Source organism: Chiloscyllium plagiosum, chromosome 23 (assembly GCF_004010195.1).
Source record: "Chiloscyllium plagiosum isolate BGI_BamShark_2017 chromosome 23, ASM401019v2, whole genome shotgun sequence".
Taxonomy (NCBI): domain Eukaryota; kingdom Metazoa; phylum Chordata; class Chondrichthyes; order Orectolobiformes; family Hemiscylliidae; genus Chiloscyllium; species Chiloscyllium plagiosum.
Genome location: NC_057732.1, coordinates 5,421,111 through 5,442,962, shown reverse-complemented (window position 1 = coordinate 5,442,962; position 21,852 = coordinate 5,421,111). Strand labels below are relative to the sequence as shown.

The following is a 21,852-nucleotide window of genomic DNA, read 5'->3' as shown; positions in this document are numbered from 1 at the left end:
GTGATTCAAAGCCCGTAGTGGCTGAAGGGAGTTCAGAATGCACGATGTCCACATTCTGCTGCTGTAACAGTACTCAGGCACTCTGCACAAACTTCAGGGAGGAAGTTACTGCAACATGACACCGATGTACAATCCACCGTAGCAACTCCGGCAGCAGACAGAGCCAATGGAAGAGCCATGTCAGTTTGTTGTATAATGAGTCGTGTCGGGACAGGACACGCTGAACTCACTTGGAGAGGAGACAAACGCGGGAAGGCAGACTTCCTCCTTCTTAAGTGCAAATCATTTCGAAAGCGTTTCCAAGGTTTGTTGAAGGTTTGCTGAAGATTAATGTTAACTGATGACCTGCTGAGTGAAATGGGATCACTCGGAATACACCGGTTAGTGCTGTGAAACACAGAGAGAGAGAGTGTGTGTATATGTCATTCACTCCTGATGAGAAATAACTTCCTTGCGGAACCTCTGAGGGACAACAGGGAGCCAGCATTGCTGATGGCAGCGTTTTGTGGACTGGAACGTCCCCCCCCTTGCCTCCTCTATGTGACACTTCCTGCCACCGCTGCCATTCAGCAGTTATTTTGTGGCAGGAATGGTTTTTCCACCAGAATGACTCACAGCACTGATGGGCGTTTGAATGGCCATGCTAAACGGATGTTTCCTTGGGAACTGGGGACAAGTGAGTTCCTTTGATATATAGGAGCAGGAGCTGGCCATTCGGCCCTTCAAGCCTGCTCTGCCATTCAATGAGACCCATCACTGGTCATCCCACTTTCTCCCCATACCCTTTGAATCTCTTTAGCGCTAAGAACTATATCTAACTTCTTCCACAGCCTCTGGGTGAAGAAATTTCTCCTCACCTCAGTCCTTACCCTGTATCCTTCGACTGTGATCCCCGGTCCTGAACTCCCCAGTCATTAGGAACATCCTTCCTGCATTTACTCTGTCCAGTCCTGTTAAAATGTCATAAGTTTCTATGAGCTGTCCCCTCATTCTTCTAAACCCCGTCCTTATTGGTCCAGTCTTTCTTCATATTGTCAATCCTACCATCCCATGAATCAGTCTGGGAAACCTTTGTTGCACTCCCTCCATAGCCAGACTATCATTCCTCAGGTAAGGAGACCAAAACTGCACACAGTACTCCAGGTGTGGTCTCACCAAGGCCCTGTACAACTGCAACAAGACATCCCAGCTCCTGTACTCAAATCCTGTCACCGTGAAGGTTAATGTTCCATTGCCCTCTTCACTGCCTGCTGCTTCCTTTCAGTAACTGTTGTAATCTCTTTTCCAACCCATCACCATTCAGATGATGATCTGCCTTCCTGTTTTTGCTACTGAAATAGAACATCCACAGTATACTTCATCTGCCATGCATTTTCCTGCTTGTCCAACTTGGCTCACTCACACTGAAATTTCTCTGCATCATCAGCCACCCCCAGCTTTGTGAATGAGATGATTGAGATTGAGCACTGTGACTGTCTCTACTGGCCAGAGAGTTGGTGACCAGATGGCACAAATTTAAGATAATTGACAAAAGAAGCAGAGGGGAGTTAAGAGTTTTTTTTTTGGACATGGATGTGGTTGTGAACTGGAACATACTGCCTCTCAAGAACAGTGAAAGTAGATTCAGTCATTAAAAATGGAATTGGTTCAGTTTGAAAAGGAGTATGTTTCTATGCGGAAGGTATGAGACACTGAGACTAATTAAATGGTTCCTTCAAAGAGTTGGCACAAACACCATGTTCCTTCTGTGCTGTCAATGCTTGTCAGTGCAGGCTAATATCCAACTGGGTTTGTGAGATATATAAAGGTTCATGTGGTAGATTGGTTTGAAAACATCTTTCGTTGACAATAAAAATGAAATATTTCATATTGCCAACAGGAAGCAAGGGTAAAAGCCCCAGGTCTGGGCTCCAGCCCCTTATAATTCTGTGACTTGAGTTTACAGTGAAATGCCTTTTCTGAATTTATCAATGCCCTTTCTTCCAATATCAGAAAGGCTCTGTCATTTCTTGCAGCTTGGGCGAACCACTCTCATCTTATTTCAAAAAATGTGGGCTTGACCCACAAAGATCTAGGCAGCTTTAATATAATACTGAACGACAGTTCAACTGTTGAAGATTGTATTTGTCAGATGAGGTGTAGAGGTAAGCCCCAGTCTGTCTCCCTCGTGGGCACATGTGAAGGATTCTGTGACACTGTTTTTAAAGACAGCAGGACAAAATGGGAAGCCAGCTGAAACAGCAGTGTCACAACGACCAAATAATCTGTTTGTTCAATAGTAGAGGGTTAAATATTGGCCAGGTTGTTGTATGAATTCTCTGTCCTTCTTCAAATCAATGCAATAGAATCTTTTACACCAATTTAAAAAAGGTTGTTGTTGTTGGGGCCACATGGTGGCCTAGTGGTTAGCACTGCTGCCTCACAGAGCTGGTGGACCTGGGTTCAATTCCAGCCTCAGGTGATTGTGTGGAGTTTGCACATTCTCCCCGTGTCTGCGTGGGTTTCCTCTGAGTGCTCTGGTTTCCTCCCACAGTCCAAAGATGTGCAGGTTAGGTGATTGGCCTAATGTAGGGTACGGTGGGTAATTGTAAACGCAATGGGCTTCAGCACTCTAGGGATCCTTTGAACATTGCAAGGCTCAAGACAGTGCCTGTGATAGAGTAGCACCCCCTCAGTCATGTCCTTGAATGTGATTCAGTAGTGTGCTCTGGGATTTGAACCTGTGACCTTCTGATTTTGACTCAACTTTGCTGCTAATGAGACATGATTTCAATATTGTTGAGGTGTGTTTGAGCATAAGTTTGAAAATCCAATCTGCTTGTGGGAATAAAAATTCTACAAAACCAATGTGTCACCTTGCTCTCGTATTTGTCTATTGTTAGTGCTGGTTGCCACTCTAATCTCTTGCTGACGAAATACTGTGTGTATCTTCAACATGTGCTGTCCTTTGGAGATTTGTAAAACATTTGCACAGCACAAATTCACGCACCTACTTATCAAGATAGATGTTAAAACATAAAGAAGTGAGGAATGGTTGAAAGTGCTCAGAAAGATTGTTTTGAAGACAGGAGAGTATTGGCTTTTGAAATAGCTCTAAGGGAAGGCCAGGAACAGTCCTTGGAGTACGACAGACTGCCTAACCCAGCTGTGATATCTCTCCATAGTTGCCACTATTTCCTTAAAGCCACATGCTTAAATGCCGCTGTCAAGTTTCTGTCCTCTACAGCTATCAATGTGTGTAGGTCAAGCTGTTACCGTATATTGAGACTCACATTACTGGGTCCTCATAGGACCCAAGTACAAAATCAGCTACTAGAAGTTGAAAGGGACACTTAATTTAATTCATCTTGATGTAATTTTCTTAGCCCTGACTCAGGGATTCATAGTCCGGAATTTTTGGAAGTTGGGAATACTGATGCCTTGGTTTGGTGAAAAGTTCAAGTGAACACTTTGCTAGCTTTGGCTGTTGGCTGAGTTTGTCAACTCTCCAGTATTGTACTGGAGCCTCCTGGGATAAAAGGACATTGCCAGCAGCAAACAGGAAGAAACCCCAGCAGGGGGATAGGAATATTGTGCAGTTTCTTTTTTTAAACATCGTGGAATATATGGGCTCAGGATGGGTGATTGGCCAGGGCAGTTGGAGTGGATAATACATCCAACCAGAGGTGGCAACGTAATGTTGGGATATTCTGGGTTGGCTTGGCCTGCTTGACTTTGATTTCTTTTTTAAGGCACAGCAAGCCGTGATTAGATGGGCCAAGGATCAGCAGATGAAGTTTAAATTAGATAAACGTGAGGTGTTGCATTTTGATACAGCAAATCAGGACGGTTAACGGGAAGGTCCTGGGGAGCATTGCCAAACAAAGGGACTTTTGGGTGCAGGTTCATAACTCCTTGAAAGTGGAGTCATGAGTAGACAGGGTGGTGAAGAAGGCTAGGAGAAAGCTGATGAAGAGCTTATGCTTGAGACGTCGACTCTCCTGCTTCTCGGAGCCTGACCGGCTGTGCTTTTCCAGCACCATGCCTTTTGACTGATGAAGAAAGCCTTCAGTGTGCTTTCCTTTATTGGTCAGTGCATTGAGTATAAGAGTTGGGAGGCTATGTTGTGGCTGTACAGGATACTGGTCAGGCTACTTTTGGAATACTCTGTTCAATTCTTGTCTCCCTGTTATAGGAAAGATTTGTGAAACTTGAAAGGGTGCAGAAAAGATTTGCCAGGGTTGGAAGGTATGATCTATATGGAGAGGCTGAATAGGCTGGGACTGTTCTCCCTAGAGTATCAGATGCTGACGGGTGACCTTATAGAGGTTTATAAAATTGTGAAGGTCACGGATAGAGTGAATATTCAAGGTCTTTTCTCTGATGTAGGGAGGTCCAAGACTAAAGGGCATAGGTTCAAGGTGAGAGGGGAAATACTTAAAAGGGACTTGGGCAACGTTTTCATGCAGAGGGTGGTGCGAGTATGGAACAGGCTGCTAAAGGAAGTGGTGGAGGTGTATACAAATACAATATTTAAAAGGCATCTGGATGGGTACATTAATAGGAAGTGTTTCAAGCAATATGGGCCAAATGCTGGCAAATGGGGACTAGGTTAATTTCGGATATCTGGTCAGCATGGACAAGTTGGACTGATGGTTCTGTTTCTGTGCTGTACAGAATGCCTCAATGACTGTAAGCACTCTGTGAATGAATGGGTTTAAATTGACATTTGAAACTTAGCTTTGCAATCCCAGTAACTTGAAACTGTAAGTCCCTATCAATGGAATACAATGGGTGGTTGCCATTTTGAGTGTGATACTCTTAAAGCATCAGGAAGCAAGCAGTACCATTTACCGCACAAAGGTTTTAGTGTTGACAGGAAGCTCCTGCAGATATGAACTGATAATAGCCCCTTTTACAACTTCATTGCAGCTCAAAGCCCTTCACCGCCAACGTGGCACTTTGCTAAATTTATGGATTGGAAACTAAGCACCAAGGCTTGACCATTCTATCTGGAAGCATCACGGCTTGGTACGGCAACTGCTCTGCCCAGGACCATAAGAAACTGCAGAGAGTTGTAAACACACATCAGGCAAGCCAACCTTCTATCCATTCATTCCATCTCCACTTCCCACTGCCTCAGGAAGGCAGCCAACATCATCAAAGACTCCTCCCACCCCGGTCATAATCCCTTCCAACCTCATCCGTCATGCAGAACATACAAAAGCTTAAACACACATGCAGACAGATTCAAGCACAGCTTCTTCCCTGCTGTTATTAGACTTCTGAGCAGACCTCTCAAATTTTAAATTGAGTATTGATCTCGCTCCCTGTATAGCTTCTCTGCAGCCATAACATTGTATTCCTCATTCTGTTCTATGACCCTAATGCACTTTATATGGTATGACCTGTCTGTACTGCATGCAAAACAAAACTTTTCACTGCAGAGAAAGTGAGGACTGCAAATGCTGGAGATCAGAGTTGAGAGTGTGGTGCTGGAAAAGCACAGCAGGTCAGGCAGCATCCGAGGAGCAGAAGAGTCAACGTTTTGGGTATAAAACCTTCATTAGGAATGAGGCTTGTGGGCCGGGGGAATGCTGAGAGATAAATGGGAGGGGGCTGGGCCTAGGGTGGAGGCAGCTGGGAATGTGATAGGTAGGTGAAGGTGGAGGAGAAGGTGATAGGTCGGAGGGGAGGGTGGAGCGGATAGATGGGAAAGGCAATGGATCAGTCAAGGGGGCAGTGCCGAGTTGGAGGCTTGGGACTGCTAGTAGGTACATGTGACATTAATAAATCAAATCAATGACTGTAATATGAAATGGAGCGCTAAACCACCTGCCAGATATTTCGTTCCTCTGTGCTGTGACTGATCATAGCCTGACTCCAAAGTCCAGTTGTGTCCACCTCAAATCTCCAGCACCAATGACAAATGGAATCGCATTCATTCTAGGTGCAGTGTAAGTTACCTTTTCCACTGACTTACCCATTCCTATTTAACAGTAGCTAGGAAGTCCCATTTTCCTGACGTCATTTCTCCCGCAATATAGAAACTTTGCTGAAATTGAAGAAAACAAGGAATTAGTGTGAATTAATCAGTCATGGCATCAAACAGCTTTGGAATAAGACTGGATTGATAGTTTGCTGTTATTCAGATGCACTGCATTGTTAAAACCCTCCCCCAACACAAACGTAATCACTGTCAATCTGTATTTAGTAAGGAATGTGAAACCTGTTTTACTGAAAAAAATTGTAATCGTACACTATCTTATTTTACTTTTAGATGGTCTTGAAACTTCAGATCCAATAAATTATATGTTTTGATGAGCCATCACTATTCTTATGCACCTAAACATCACAACAGTATTATGTAAGTAATGTCTTGTACGTTTCAGCCTCTTCTACAGTTAATTGTCACACCAGTGGAAAATATTTTGTTGTGGTATCAAATAGTATCAAATCTTTGCATTGACAGTAGGGATGGGATTGAGACTGATGTATGTACTTTATCAAGTATCACGGGGAAGCAAGGGTTCTTATGGCACCGTGGTACTGTCCCTACCTCTGGGTCTGAAGACCCGCTTTCAAGTCCCACCTGATCCAGAGGTGTGGTATAACCTGTCGGAACGGGTTGAATTAAAATGATCAAAGGGAGGAAATGGCATGGTTGTAATGTCGGGGTAAAAACAATGACTGCAGATGCTGGAAACCAGATTCTGGATCAATGGTGCTGGAAGAGCACAGCAGTTCAGGCAGCATCCGAGGAGCTGCCTGAACTGCTGTGCTCTTCCAGCATGGTTTTAATGTCACTGAGCCAGTAATCGAGAACCCATTCGAATATCAATTCCAACCACGCTATGGCAGATGGTGAAATTTGATTCAATAAAATGAAGAAGCTAGTCTAATTGTCATAAATACCCATCTGGTTCACTAATGCCCTGTAGGCAGGGAAACGGCCATCCTTACCTGGTCTGGCCTACGTTTGACTCTAGACCCACAGCAATGTAGTTGACTCCTAACTGCCCTGTGAAATGGACTACAGAGCCAATTAGTTTAGGGGCAGCTGAAGAAGTACAATAAAGGAGAGCAATCCTCACTTCTCAGACAAAGAACTTAAAAAATACATGCACCTTTCTTCAAATGAAATCCAAGTGGGTGTCAGAACTGAATACACAATTCACAAATCCATAGATATGGGGGAAAGCAGAGAAAGACTTAAATTTATGTGGCACCTTTCACAACTTCAGAGAACTCCCTCTGTTCTTCAAACTGGCGTCGTTGAATCTTTGACATGGATTGAAAATGGCAGACAGAGCCTTGGCTTAAAGTGCCTTTTGAAGTGCAGTTGTTATTGTAAAGTAGGAAAGGAAGCAGCCAATTTGCTGATGGGCATTTTTAAACACGGGGTTTGGATACACCTCCAAGGCAGGTGAGACTTGAAACCCGGACCTTATGGGACAGAGGCAGAGACGCTATCACTGTACCACAAGGTTCTTGTATAACTCCATGAGCCTAACATCATTTGAGTGAGTAGCCTTCTGACTGTGAGCCGTATGTGTTACCCTTTGCACCTCAAACCCAGCCAGCCACTTTGCAGGTGACAAGGTCCTGTAAGTAATAATGTGACAATGACCAGCAACATTTTATAAAGCATAGAACCTTACAGCGCAGTAAAGGCCCTTCGTCCCTTGATGTTGCACTGACCTATGAAACCAATCTGAAGCCCATCTATCCTACACTATTCCATTATCATCCATATGTTTATCCAATGACCATTTAAATGCCCTTAAAGTTGGTGAGTCTACTACTATTGCAGGTAGGGCGTTCCACATTCCTACTACTCACTGAGTAAAGAAACTACCTCTGACATCTGTCGTATATCTATCACCCCCTCAATTTAAAGCTATGTCCCTCACCATCCGAGGAAAAAAGCTCTCACTGTCCACCCTATCTAACCCTCTGGTTATCTTATATGCTCAATTAAGTCAGCTGTCAATCTTGTTCTCTCCAATGAATACAGCCTCATGTCCTCCAGCCTTTCCTCATAAAACTTTCCCTCCATACCAGGCAACATCCTGGTAAATCTCCTCTGAACCCTCTCTGAAAGGGGATGCTAATTGGAGGATAAGTCGCTCCCTTTCATTTTATTTGAACTTGGGCCCTGGGACCTTGCCCATCTGACTGAGAAAGCAGACCAGTCCACGGTTTGACATCATATCCAAAAGGTGGCAGTTTCACGCATTCGCTCGATGCTGCACTAGTCTCAGCCAAAACTTTTTGTACCCCAGACTGTTGGCTGGGAGTTTTGCCCCTGAGTCAGACCATTCCACTGCTCCCACCTGAGGCCTAGCTCTCACCATTATCACCCCACTCCTTATCTGCAATCTTCTATCAATTCGGGATGATAGTTTACGGTCTGTCCCCTGCAATTTCAAATCCTCTGTTTAAACATAAACATTGAAACTTTATTACAACAACTATCCAGTGATCTGACTTGCATAAGATGCATGTTGCTGGGCTGTAGAGGAAGCATATTGGGGGTGTAACGTTTCTGCATACACTGGACTGAGCTACAGATACTGATGCTTTTGAGACAGTTGGAAGTTTTGAGTCATTAGGTTCTAGATTGTCCCCTTCAGACTGTTGCAGAATGTCACAGGTGTGGTTATCTTGCCTGGCAAGTTTAAAACCCAGTCAGTCTTAATCTTTGTAAGGAAATGCAGACATTGGAAATCTGAAACAAAACCGGAAATTGCTGGAGAAACTCAGCAGATCTGGCTTTGTGTCTGTGGAGAGCAAGCAAAGTCAATGCTTCGAGTCCAGTGACTCTTCTTCAGATTGGGTTCTGGACTCAAAGTGTTAACTCTGCTTTCTCCCCACTGACGCTGCCAAACCTGCAGATTTTCTCCAGCAATTTCTGTGTTTGATCTCGTAAATGTTGAGAGTGAAGGACTCTGATGTGTTGTCTGCCTTTATTATTCAAGCCACTCCATCCATCTGATATTACAAAACAGTTTGATATGACAGAGTAAGGAAAGGATTCTCCTCTTTAGCTCAGCCTTACTCACCAAGTGGCTTTTTCCACCCTGACAAACTACAGTTTCCTTGTGTGATCAGTGGAGCACACATTCCTTCAGCCTTTCCGAATAGTTTTATTTTTAGTCAACTTGGCCAATTGTGTGGCAACTACAGAGGTCAGTGATTTGTAGCCAAAGAGAGTTAGACACTCCTACTGATTGGTGAGCAGTGAAGTTATTAACTTTATTTGGCTAACACTGAACATAATGCTGTAATTGTCCTGTCCTGTGCACTGCCCAAGTGATTTGATCATTTCTTTTCCTGAGGACAGGGAGTTAGTGTTCCATAATAGACAGTGCAATCAGCAAAGAATGGTATTTTTAATGACTCACCATAACCCTTGATAACAATTCAATGAATCCAAGCAGCTGAAATAAAAATAAGTGTCTGTTTACTGCATCGGACTGAATTTTACCATTTTTAGTTGAAGCCATTTTCAATAGCCTCGACTCTGCCCCAGCCTGGAGGGAAGTTTCCTGCACAGACTTTCAAGGAAATTTGCAGTGAGCCAGACCTCAATGCTCAGCACAGGCCAGGGCTCTGAGCAGCTAAAATCTCAAACACCCCACACATAGTGCTGGTCCGTAATTTTTGAAGAAGGTTTCCTAAGAAAGGCAAGCTCACTGTGCCCTCCATGCCCATCACCATACCAACCAAGTCCCCTTCGCACATCCAGTGGTCCCTTGTACCTCCAGACCCCCTTCTGCCCCCATCACCATCATCACCGTACCGCCCACCCTCATGCCCTTTCACTTGGTAGACACTATGTATTGAACCAATGAGCCACCTGATTACAATAGCAAGTCTTCCCACAATGATGCCCGTGGCTTTAATTACTGTTGGTGAGATTAACATCCTAGAATCCCCCCTCCTATACAGTATTGTGGCTATCTCTACACCCCAGCAAGGACAGCAGCTTAGACCCAGCACTTTCTCAAGGACATTGAGGAGTGGACAATAAATGCCTACCTAGATGGCAGGAGCTTATACACTTAATGGTAAGGTCTTGGGGAATGTTGCTGAACAAACAGACCTAGGAGTGTAGGTTCATAATTCCTTGAAAGTACAATTGCAGTTAGACAGAGTAGTCAAGAAGGCATTTGGTTATCTTGTCTTTATTGGTCAGAGCATTGAGTATAGGAGTTGGGAGGCCATGTTGCAGCTGTACAGGGCATTGGTTAGGCCACTGTTGGAATACTGCAGTCAATTCTGGGTTTCCCTTCTTTAAAAAAGGATGTTGTGAACCTTGAAAGGGTTCAGAAAAGATTTACAAGGATGTTGCCAGGGTTGGAGGATTTGAGCTATAGGGAGAGGCCGAATAGGCTGGGGCTGTTTTCCCTGGAGCTTTAGAGGCTGAGGGGTGACCTTATGGAAGTTCATAAAATCATGAGGGGAATGGTTACAGTGAATAGGTCTTTTCCCAGGGTAGGGGAGTCCAAAGTTCGAGGATATAGTTTTAAGATGAGGGGGAAACATTTAAAAGGGACCTGAGGGGCAAATTTGTCTCGCAGAAGGTGGTGTGTGTATGGAATGAGCTACCAGAGGAAGTGGTGGAGGCTGGTACAATTACAACATTTAACAGGCATCTGGCTAGGTACATGAATCGGAAGCGTTTAGAGGGATATGGGCCAAATCTTGGCAAATAGGACTAGCTTAGATTGGGATATCGACAAGTTGGACCGAAGGGTCTGTTTCCGTGCTGTATAACTCTATGACTTTAGACCCCTATGCCCACATCCCATGAGCAATAAACAAGTGTCAATTGCTGCGGTGTATAAAACTATCCGTGCTGCGGCTATCCAAACATGCTATCACCAAAGGAAAGAGATTACATTTGTTAGAAGCACAAAAAGCTACGTCTGGAAACCCCAGATCCACTGACTTAAATTTTCCAGGATACTGTCCTCCAATTCTTGGCTAACACTGCATCCTAATACTTGCAGCTGGCAGTTTCCCTTGTTCCAAGCATTTGGTCTCTAATGACCCTCAGACACTTGAGGTAAGTCTGCCTGAAAAAATGGACAATAGGAGGCTGGAGGAACGTAGCAAGCCAGGCACCAAGAGGTGGAGAATCAATGTTTCGGGTCTAATCCTTCTTCAGGAATGACAGTCGGTTCAAACACAAACCACGAACCTACACTGGGGTTCTCGGAGAGACATCTGTGCAGCACAGCAGTCCCTTTAGGTGCAGTCATGTAACCAAGCTCCTCCATGGAAAAGTCTTGCTTCCAAAAACTGGGAGGAATGTATAGTGCAGGGCGGCACAGTAGCTCAGTGGTTAGCACTGCTGCCTCACAGCACCAGGGACCCGGGTTCGATTCCAACTTTGGGTGACTGTCTGTGTGGAGTTTGCACATTCTCCCTGTGTCTGGTTTCCTCTGTGTGCTCCGGTCTCCTTCCACAGTCCAAAGATGTGCAGAGGAGGTAAATTGGTCATATTAAATTGACCATAGTGTTCAGCGGTGTGTAGGTTAGATGATGCATTAGTCAGGGGGAATTGTAGGGGAATGGGTCTGAGTGGGTTACTCTTCGGAGGGTCGGTGTGGACTTGTTGGGCTGAATGGCCTGTTTCCACACTGTAGGAATTCTAATTCTAAGAAAATACAGTCTGGCTATCCTTTGTCAACCAAATTAGCAGCTGTCTTTTTTTAACCATTGTCAAACAGGAAGCAGGATGTGTTTTCCTGCTGACCTCATCTTGTACTTCCTTACTCCTCAAAACCTGGGGCCAAACTCCACGTTCCTGCCTTTTCCCCATAACTCTTGATTCTGTTACTGATTAAAGCTCTGCCCACCTCAGCCTTGAATGTACTGAATGACCCAGACTCAACAGAAATAGAGCTGAAAATGTGTTGCTGGAGGGCTGAATGGCCTGTTTCCACACTGTAGGAATTCTAATTCTAAGAAAATACAGTCTGGCTATCCTTTGTCAACCAAATTAGCAGCTGTCTTTTTTTAACCCATTGTCAAACAGGAAGCAGGATGTGTTTTCCTGGAATGTGTTGCTGGAAAAGCGCAGCAGGTCAGGCAGCATCCAAGGAGCAGGAGAATCGACGTTTCGGGCATAAGCCCTTCTTCATGCCCGAAACGTCGATTCTCCTGCTCCTTGGAAGCTGCCTTCCTCTCAACAGAAATAGAATTAGAATTAGCTTTGTTGTAATATGTACTCACATGGAAAGTTAAAAAGTCACCACTTACAGCGCCATCTCAGGTACAAAGGTACCGAGGTACAAATTCTTAAGTATCGATCCTTAGAGGAAAAGCAATGAGAAATATGAAGAAATAAAATGTACAGCATTACAGGTCGGAGGAATAAATTAGAAAATAGGGAAATTAAATGTTCAGAGTAACAGTCCATCCAACCCAGACCACGCTGGGCCTTGACTCCAGACGAACGTGGGCTTCACCTCAAGGCTCTTGAGGCCAGGAGACCCGTCTGCAACCATCTCAAGGGGGGACATCCACGCTGAGCCCACACTGGACTGGGAGACCGCCACACCGGGCCACACTCAGGCTGAGAATCTAAGTCCGTGCTGAGGCCGCGTGTTCAGGACATCGCCAAGAAGAAAGAAGGATTTTAAAAAACACACAAAGGGGGAAAAAAGAAAGAAAAGAAATGACAGATTGGATGAGCTCCACTGCCATCTTGGATCTCTAGCCCTGTCCAGTAAAGAATTCACAGATTCACTCCCCTCTGAGAGAGGTAATTCCTCCTCATCTGCTCTTGAGTGAGTGATCGCTTTTTTCTGAGATTACACCTTCTTTCTCCGCAAGGGGAAACAATATTTTTCACATAGAGTCATTGAGATATACAGCATGGAAACAGACTCTTTGGTTCAACTCGTCCATGCCGCCCAGATATTCTAACCTAATCTAGTCCCATTTACCAGCATTTGGCTCGTATCCCTCTAAACCCTTCCAATTTCTATACCCATCCAGATGCCTTCTAAATGCTGTAACTGTATTAGCCTCTATCACTTCCTCTGGCAGATGATTCCATACACATACCACTCTGTGTGAAAAAGTTACCTTTTAGGTTCCTTTTTATATCTTTCCCCTCTCATCCTGAACCTATGCCCTTCACTTCTGGACTCCCCCACCCCAGGGAAAAGATCTTGTCTGTTTATCCTATCCATGACCCTCATGATTTTGTAAACCTCTATAAGGTCACCCCTCAGCCTCCAACGCTCCAGGGAAAACAGCCCCAGCCTGTTCAGCCTCTCTCTGTAGCTCAAATCCTCCAACCCTGGCAACATCCTTGTAAATCTTTTCTGAACCCTTTCAAGTTTCACAACATCTTTCCAATAGGATTGGGACCAGAATTGCACACAATATTCCAACAGTGGCCTAACCAATGTCCTGTACAGCCAAAACATGACCTCCCAACTCCTGTACTCAATGCTCTGACCAATAAAGGAAAGCATACCAAACACCTTCTTCACTATCCTATCTACCTGCAACTCTACTTTCAAGGAACTATGAACCTGCACTCCTAGGTCTTCTTGTTCAGCAACACTCCCGAAGATGTTACCATTAAGTGTGTAATTCCTGCTCTGATTTGCTTTCCAAAAATGCAGCATCAAACATTTATCTAAGTTAAACTCCAGTTGCCACTCCTCAGCCCATTGGCCCATCTGATAAAGATCCCGTTGTAATCTGAGGTAACCTTCCTGGCTGTCCACTACACCTCCAATTTTGGTATCTTACCCTGTCAAGTCCTCTTTTAAAAAAAATCTTGTGTATCTCAAAGAGGCTGTTTCTCATTCTGCTAAATTCCAATGAGTACAAGCCAAATTTACTGAACATCTCATCAGACAGACCCTCCATACTCAGGGTCAGCCTGGTGAACCCTTCTCTGGACTGCCTCCAATGCAAGTATATCTTTCCTTAGATAAAAGGCCCAAAACTGTTCGCAGTATTCCAGGTTTGGCCTGACTTGTACCCTGTATAGTTTAAGCATATTTTTATACTCCAAGTATCTTGGGAAATTTCATTCTGTAAAGGCACTACATAAATACACAATGTTGTTCTTGCAGGAAATACATACATTAAAGAAATCCGGGAGATGGGTTAGGTGTTGGCAAATGTACAGATTTAGATTGGATTTAGATTTAGGTTTTATTATCACGTGCACTTGAGTATGGGGTGCAAGAATACAGTGAAAAGTGTACAGTGTTGCCACACACAGCCCCATCCTGGGTACAAAGGTTCCTCAGTACAAAATCTTACTCACAGAAATAAAGAAATAGGTTAAAAAGTTCATCCTTCTTAGCATGAAAGTAGCAAAATAAAGAAATAAAGTTAAAATGACAATCATTTCAGTTCTTTCTTGAGCCAGGGACCTGCAGATGCTCCAAGCAGGCCTTCTCTAGGAGGGCACGCTGTCCTCCATACTGGGCTAAGACCCACCCAACAAAGCACACCAGGCTTCTTCACTGCTCGCAAGGCCTCAGGCTCAACTGCCACTGCAGCGGGGTGAATATCCTCCTGAGATTGCAGACAGACCCCCACTTCAAGATATCACTGACATTTCCAGCTGTGCAGCACTCCATCACCAATGAAGTGAAGAGCGAGTGAGTGTGGAATTACTTTGGGATCCTGCAGTGGGAGAGTGCGACCAGTGCAGTATATTTGGATAGATGGTACACAGGCTTTGCCCCAGCTAAATGTGCATTCCCCCAGCTCTCCATGTTCAGGATGTGGGCAAAACTGTATTCATTGGCCACCCTGAGAGACCCTGACCAGCTGCTGAGTTTTCAGGGAAATGCTGAAATCCCCAGGAATTCCTGGAATATTGACTCAGCGACGATAGATAAACTGTGAAACACGACCAATACAAATGCATCACATAAAACTTTGGAGTGTTTTTAATTATCACGGCTCTTCGTGAGGGGATATAATTACAGAGGGATTTTTTTCTAGTGCAAGTTGGTTATGTAATGAGGGGTTTCAACAGAGTGAGTAAAAAGGAACTGTCTCCACAGGCAGGGAAATTGGTCATAAGAAAATGCACATTGAAGATAATTGGTGAAAGAGGGTTGAAGAGCTTTTCTTTAATTGTTGTGATCTTGAAGACGGTGCCCGCAGGATGGTGAAAGCTGGTTCCATGACTCTCAATGTTGAATGTTTCCAAGAAGGGGATAGTTATATTTCTTAGGGCCAATGCGTGAACAGGACACTGAGTTGGGTGATCAGCCATGATAATATCGAAAGACGTAGCAGGCTTGAAGGGCTGATTGGCCGACTCCTGTTCCTATTTTCTAGGTCTCTAAAAAAAGAATTGGAATACCATACTCTCCACTTTTTATCTTGCATTGATGAGTATAGCTCCAACAACGCTCAAGAAGCTTGACAACAAAGCAGCCCGTGTGACTGGCCTGACATCCACAAGCATCCACTCCCTCCATCACCGACGCTCAGTATCATCTACAAGATGTACTGCAGAAATTCACCAAAGATCCTCAGACAGCACCTTCCAAACCCACAACCACTTCCATCTAGAAAGACAAAGCAACTACTTGGGAACACCACCCCTTGCAAGCTCCCCTCTATGCCATTCACCATCCTGACTTGGAAATCTATCAGCCATTCCTCCACTGTCACTGGGTTAACATCCTGGAGTTTGCTCCCAAAGGGTACGGTGGGTCAACCTACACCACATAGACAGCAGGGGTACAAAAAGGGAGATAAACAGTACCATCTCCAGGGCAGTTAGAGATGGGCAATAAAGACTTGCAACAATAACCAGCAATACCCAGATCCTGTGAATGAAAACAATAATTTGCAGGGCAGGGGAGAAAGATCGGGTAAGTGGGCGTTATTGAATAATGTTTTCAAAGAGCAGGCACAGTGAGCTAAATGGTCTCCCTCTGCACTGTAAGAGTTTATTTTTTCATACCTTTTCATAGTCACAGTCCTATAGCATGGGCCTGCTCAGTAGGTGTATTAACACGGCGTTGCAGATATTTTCAAATCATCCTATTCCAAGATTTTATGACACACCTCTGGAGCAGGTGGGACTTGAACCCAGGCCTCCTGGCTCACATCATTTTACACTGACGAGAAAGACCTAACTGGCAGCTGTGAATAAGGCACTGTCATAACTGGGAGCTCAAGCAGGTCAATTCCTCATGGATGGTTGAGCATTATTTACACTTGGAATGCTGGCACCTGATGTGAAAGTCCTTGTGTGCTCGATCATTGCACTTTCATGAGCGGTAAAAGTTGGCCTTGAGTTGAAGCCCACCCAGGAGGTTTTGGCTGTTAACTTGTCCAGAGCATTACAAAAGACCTGATTTACACACAGTGCTGATATAAAAGTGTTTCAGTAATTAGCTTTAGTAGCATGACTAATATGCATCAAGGTTCAAAGGGCAAACTCTTGACTTGCTGTGTGCTTCTCAATGAACTTTAGCAAAAGGCATCCTCTTGGATACAGACTGTTCAGGTCCTGGAACCGCCAGTGTTTCGTCGATAGTTTCACAAATCAAGTGGATGCATTGCGCCTTGCAGCAGTTTGCAAGATGTGCTTGTCCCTTACAGGAGACTTAAGAAACCAGTTGCTGAAAAGGAGGGTTCTGGCAAATTATCCACCGTGGTATTCAAAACGCACAAGATAAGTGGGTTAGAATGTTTTCAGTATTTTATAATGCCTGACCTTGTACAAGGGTTCCTGACAAAGTGGCTCTTTGTCTTGCGGTTGGACTTACATGCGAGGGTGCTAGTTTTGTAGCTATTTTTAAAGATTTGGTCTCAGGATCAACTTTGGAAAAGAATTACTTCCGGAATTTTAAAAATGGCATTGAAATTGTCAATCGGTAGGGTTTGACCTTGTAATCTCTTGTATGGGACGTATACACTGCCGAACAAGTTTAATTCTTGGTTTTTGGGATGCACCATCTACTTGAGCTCCCCAGGAGTTAAGTTTCTGAGCAATGTCAGCTCAGTGTGCAATAATAGGATTGATGGATGGCACACAGCAACAAAGAGCTTGGCTGGAGTCAAAGGTCAAGGCCTTGGGCTTCTGGTCCAGCCAGGAATCAATAAGGATAAAAGAACGCACTGTTCAGAGAGACAGTCTGGTGAGGGAGACGGATAGCAAGTGACAATCCAACTGCTGTCTTCGCTGGGAATACCAACCCATTTCTGAGGAACTACGGTTCAATGGTTTTATAGTTAACTCTGCTAACAGGGATAGCATAGCAAACTTATTACTTTCTGCATTGTAACTCGTTTTACTGAATTAACAACAAGCAAACAGTGCAAGGGTCCTCAACTACTTACGGTTTGTGAAAGAAATCTGCTCTAATTTACAATTAGACAGCCAGTACTGGAAACACTCAGCAGATCTGACAGCGTCTATGGAGAGAGCAACAGTTAACTTTTCTGGTTGATGATCTTTTATCAGAATCTCCTACATTAATGTTGTTTCTCTCTCCACTCTTGTTCTGAGTGTTTTCAGGATTGTCTATTTTTGTTTTAGATTTCCAGAACCCGTGGTATCCGACATATTTGTAGGTGTGTCACTGGATTTATAAAGTCTGCCTTTCAGTACATTTGACAAAGTATTCACTTCAGGGAATTCCCCTTGTGTCGTACTGTTGTAAACCTGGACAGTGCATGGTAATAGTGAACTCCTGGTGGTGAGGAATGTGAGGTCCTTTTAACAGGGAGCCCAGTGAACCAAACAGGACCTTTTAGTGTCAATCTGAAACTTGCAAAACAAGAGGTCCAAAACCAGAGGTAGCAACAGATGGAGGGAATGGGAAGCAATGAAAAAGGAGTTGTTTAGAGGTCTGTTTTTAAAACAAAAGGCAACAGCTAGAGATAAGGAAATTGATTTTTCTCAGCCTCGAAAGATTGGTCCCAAGACACTGTTGAAGTCTTGAATTGATTATGCGCAGAAATTCGCCTCATTTAAAAATTGAGGTAACAGATTGTACATTGCTTTTCCCATCAAACTGAAGGATCACTGAATGCTCCAGGAGACTTTGGGCAGGTAGGTGACACTTAAGGCTCAAGGAAAGAAACTGATACGCAAGAAAGAATAAGGAGCTGACATATCCTTTAAATGTTAATTCTTTTTCTTTGTTTGGAGTCATAGAGCATGGAAAAAGAACCTTTGGTCCAACTTGTCCATGCTGGCCAGATATCACAGCCTAATCTAGTCCCATTTGCCAGTTTGTGGGATGTGGCATCACGGGCTGGGCCAGAATTTATTCCCCGTCTCTAGTTGCCCTTGAGAAGGTGATGGTGAGCTGCCCTCTTGAACTGCTGCAGTCCACCTGCTGTGGGTTGGGCCAAAATACCGTTAAAGGAGGGAATTCCGGGATTTTGACAACAACTTTGAAGGAATGGTGATCTATTTCCAAGTCAAGATGGTGAGTAGCTAGGATGGGAACTCGCAGGTGATTGTGTTCCCATGTATCTGCTGTCCTTGTCCTTCAAGATGGAAGTGGTCATGGGTTTGGATAAATCTTTATTTTGCATAGAAGAAAAGTGGCTTTATTGTATAGGAACTCAGTTTAATTAAGGATAATAAAAGAGGATGTAAGATGAGATCAGTTGCTAGTGTTGCACTGAAAGAATCAAAGTAAGAAGTGGTTTTGAGCTCCTAAAGCACGACTCTGTTTTAATAATATGTTGGTTGAAGGATAGATATTGGTTGGGACACGGGGCATCTTTCCTGCTCTACATGGTCATTTTTACATGAACTGAGAGCAGGAGAAACCTTGAATTAATACAAGTCAGGAGTGTGATGGAATATTCCCCACTTGCCTGGATGGGTGCAGCTCCAACAACCCTCGAGAAGCTTGACACCATCCAGGACAAAGCCTCCCGTTTGATAGGTACCACATCCACAAGCATCCACTCCCTCCACCACCGATGCTCAGTAGCAGCGATCTATACCATCTACAAGCTCCACTGCAGAAATTCACCAAAGATCCTTGGACAACACCTTCCAAACCCATGACAACTTCCATCTAGAAGGACCAGGACAGCAGATACATGGGAACACCGCCCCTTGCAACTTCCCCTCCAAGCCACTCACCATCCTGCCTTGGAAATATATCATCATTCCTTCAATGTTGCTGAGTCTGGAATTCCCTCTTCAGGGCACTGTGGGTCTACCAACAGCATGTGGACTGCAGCAGTTCAAGAAAGCAGCTCACTACCACCTTCTCAAGGGGCAATTAAGGCTTGACGCAGCCAGCAATGCCCACATCCTCTGAATGATTAAAAACCAGTGCCTCAATTGAAAGACTTTGCACCTACAGCAGTGTAGCATTCCCTCAGTAGTGGAATGTCAGTCTCGAGGATGTTCTTTAGTCTCTGCCGTGGGATTGGAAGCTCTGATCGTTGGCTGATAATTTAACTGTTCATGCACAAGGAGAAACATTGATGCGCATTAGGTACGCTTGAGGAGAACATCCTATAGTGGGTATGTTGAGATGTTTAGACCTCCTATTTATGAGTGCTCATAAATTCTGTGTGCATTCTCATGTAGGAAGTTGCTTGATGCCAGTTAGGTTTTGAACAGTTCATCCTAGGGTTTTATTTATAGTCCCAGCTCACAATTCATGGAGCCACATTCTCAATAACAGCAGGACTTTTAAAAGGGTCAGTATATCTTTCTGCTGACAGGTTTCAGGATCGAAGAATCCGAAATGTGAAGTGCTTACGTTCTTTCAATCTGTCCTTTGTCCCAGTAAAATTGGCCCCCATTGGGTGTTGGCATTGCCACGCTAATGACTAAAGGTGGCTTTGGCTTGGTGCATGTTCATGCTGCTATGTGTTAACTGTGTTCATTGTCTTATTCAAGCAACTCCAGCCACCCAGTGCATTGCTTGGCAGTCGCTTCATGTGAGTTAAATCTTGCAATGTTCAGTTGTTTGGAAATAGGTACGGTAGCATTTGTGTTATTGGGCATCAACTATAAAGCTTCACTAACTGGATTCTCCGATATCCCCCCCAACTCAGTATCACAGCTACCAGATGAAACACTGATGTTGTCAGTCAGGCTTCAGCCTAACATCAGTATTCACACAGCTATAGAACCAGAGAGATGTAGCGTGGAAACAGACCCTTCAGTCCAACTCATCCACGCCGACCATGATATCCTTACCTAATCGAGTCCCATTTGTTAGCACTTGGCAATTATCCCTCAAACATCCCTCCTTATTCATCCACCTATCCAGATACCTTTTAAATGATGTAATTGTACCAGTCTCCACCACTTCCTCTGGCAGCTCATTCCTCAGGTATAAGACAGTATGCTTCTGGTGGGATAACAAGGGAGAGTCCATGAGGCAAGGTACCATCACCCTTATTCACAAGCGGAAAGGGAAGAGGGAGGGAATTATACACTGGTGGCCAATTTATAGACTCATAGATTCATACAGGACAGAAGACCCTTCAGCCCATTGAGTCTGTACTGACATAACTATCACTAAAAGTGCGTTAATCCCAATTTCCTGCACTTGTCCCATACTCTTGAATGCTGTGATATTTGAAATGCTCATCCAAATACTTTTTTTTAAAGGTTGTAAGGTTTCCAGCATCCGCTACCTTCCCACTTCACACTTCCACCACCCATTGAGTGAAAACGGCTTTTCCCCAATTCCCCTCTCAATCTCCTGCCCCTTTACTCTAAAACGATGCCTTCTCATGATTGACCCCCTCAACCAAGGGGAACAGCTGCTCTCTAATCACCCTGTCCATACCCCTCTGAATCCTATACTCCTCAATCATGTCCGCCCCCTCAGTCTTGTCTGCTCCAAAGAAAGCAATCCAAGCCTGTCTGGTCTCTCTTTATAGTTCAGTTTCTCCATCCCAGGAAATATCCCGGTGAACTTCCTCTGTACCCCCTTCAGAGAATGCTATCACATTGTTCCTGCAGTGAGCCTGACCAATGCTGTGTCCAACTCCATCATGACCTCCTTGCTAAGCAAGTATCCCACATGCCATCTTAACCATCCTATTCATGTGCTCTGCCGACTTCAGGGATCTGTGAATAATTATACCCCAAGAAAGCTCTGTTCCTCCAAGCTACCCAGTGCCTTCGATTCATTAAATACACCTTATATAGTTTGTTCTTGCAAAGTGCATCACCTCATAGTTATCAGGGTGAAATACCATTTGTCACTGATTTGCCCATCTGACCCACCCATTGATATCTTCCTGTAACCTACAACCATCTTCCTTGCTATTAACCACTCCTGGTGACATCTACAAGTTTGCTTAACATTCCCCCATGTTTTCATCTATATCATTTATACATATAAAACCTACAATAAGGGTCCCAGTACTAATCCTCGTGGTACACCACTGGATACCAGCCTCCAGTAACTCAAAACAGCCTTCCACCACTAACCTTTGTGTTCTATTACTAAACAGTTTCTGATCCATCTTGCCAAGTTTCCCTTATTTCCATGTGTTTGAACCTTCTGTCAGTCTCCCATGTGAGACTTTGTCAAAAGCTTTGCTAAAATCCACACAGACTACATCAACTGAACTTCCCTCATCCACACACTTGATCACATTTTCAAAAAATTTTAACAAATTTGTTAGGCATGATCTGTCTCTGACAAAGCCATGTTGACTATCCTTAATTAACTGGGAGAAAGTGAGGACAGCAGATGCTGGAGATCAAAGCTGAAAAATGTGTTGCTGGAAAAGCTCAGCAGGTCAGGCAGCATCCAAGGAGCAGGAGAATCGACGTTTCGGGCATAAGCCCTTCTTCAGGAATGAGGAAGGTGTGCCAAGCAGGCTAAGATAAAAGGCAGGGAGGAGGGACTT

At 44.2% G+C, this 21,852-nt stretch overlaps 1 protein-coding gene across 2 annotated transcripts in view; it reads left to right on the top strand.

Annotated features, from left to right (window-relative positions):
• Positions 1 to 206: 206 nt before the first annotated feature.
• rassf8b (Ras association domain family member 8b) overlaps positions 207 to 21,852 on the top strand; it is a 121,417-nt gene continuing 99,771 nt past the window's right edge. The window contains exons 1-2 of one of the 2 annotated variants that reach the window (XM_043713360.1): positions 207 to 304; positions 6,260 to 6,346. The gene's annotated coding sequence lies outside the window, so the exon portion shown is untranslated. Of the gene's footprint in view, positions 381 to 6,259; positions 6,347 to 21,852 lie in introns of both variants that reach the window. The other variant, XM_043713361.1, reaches the window with a different exon arrangement.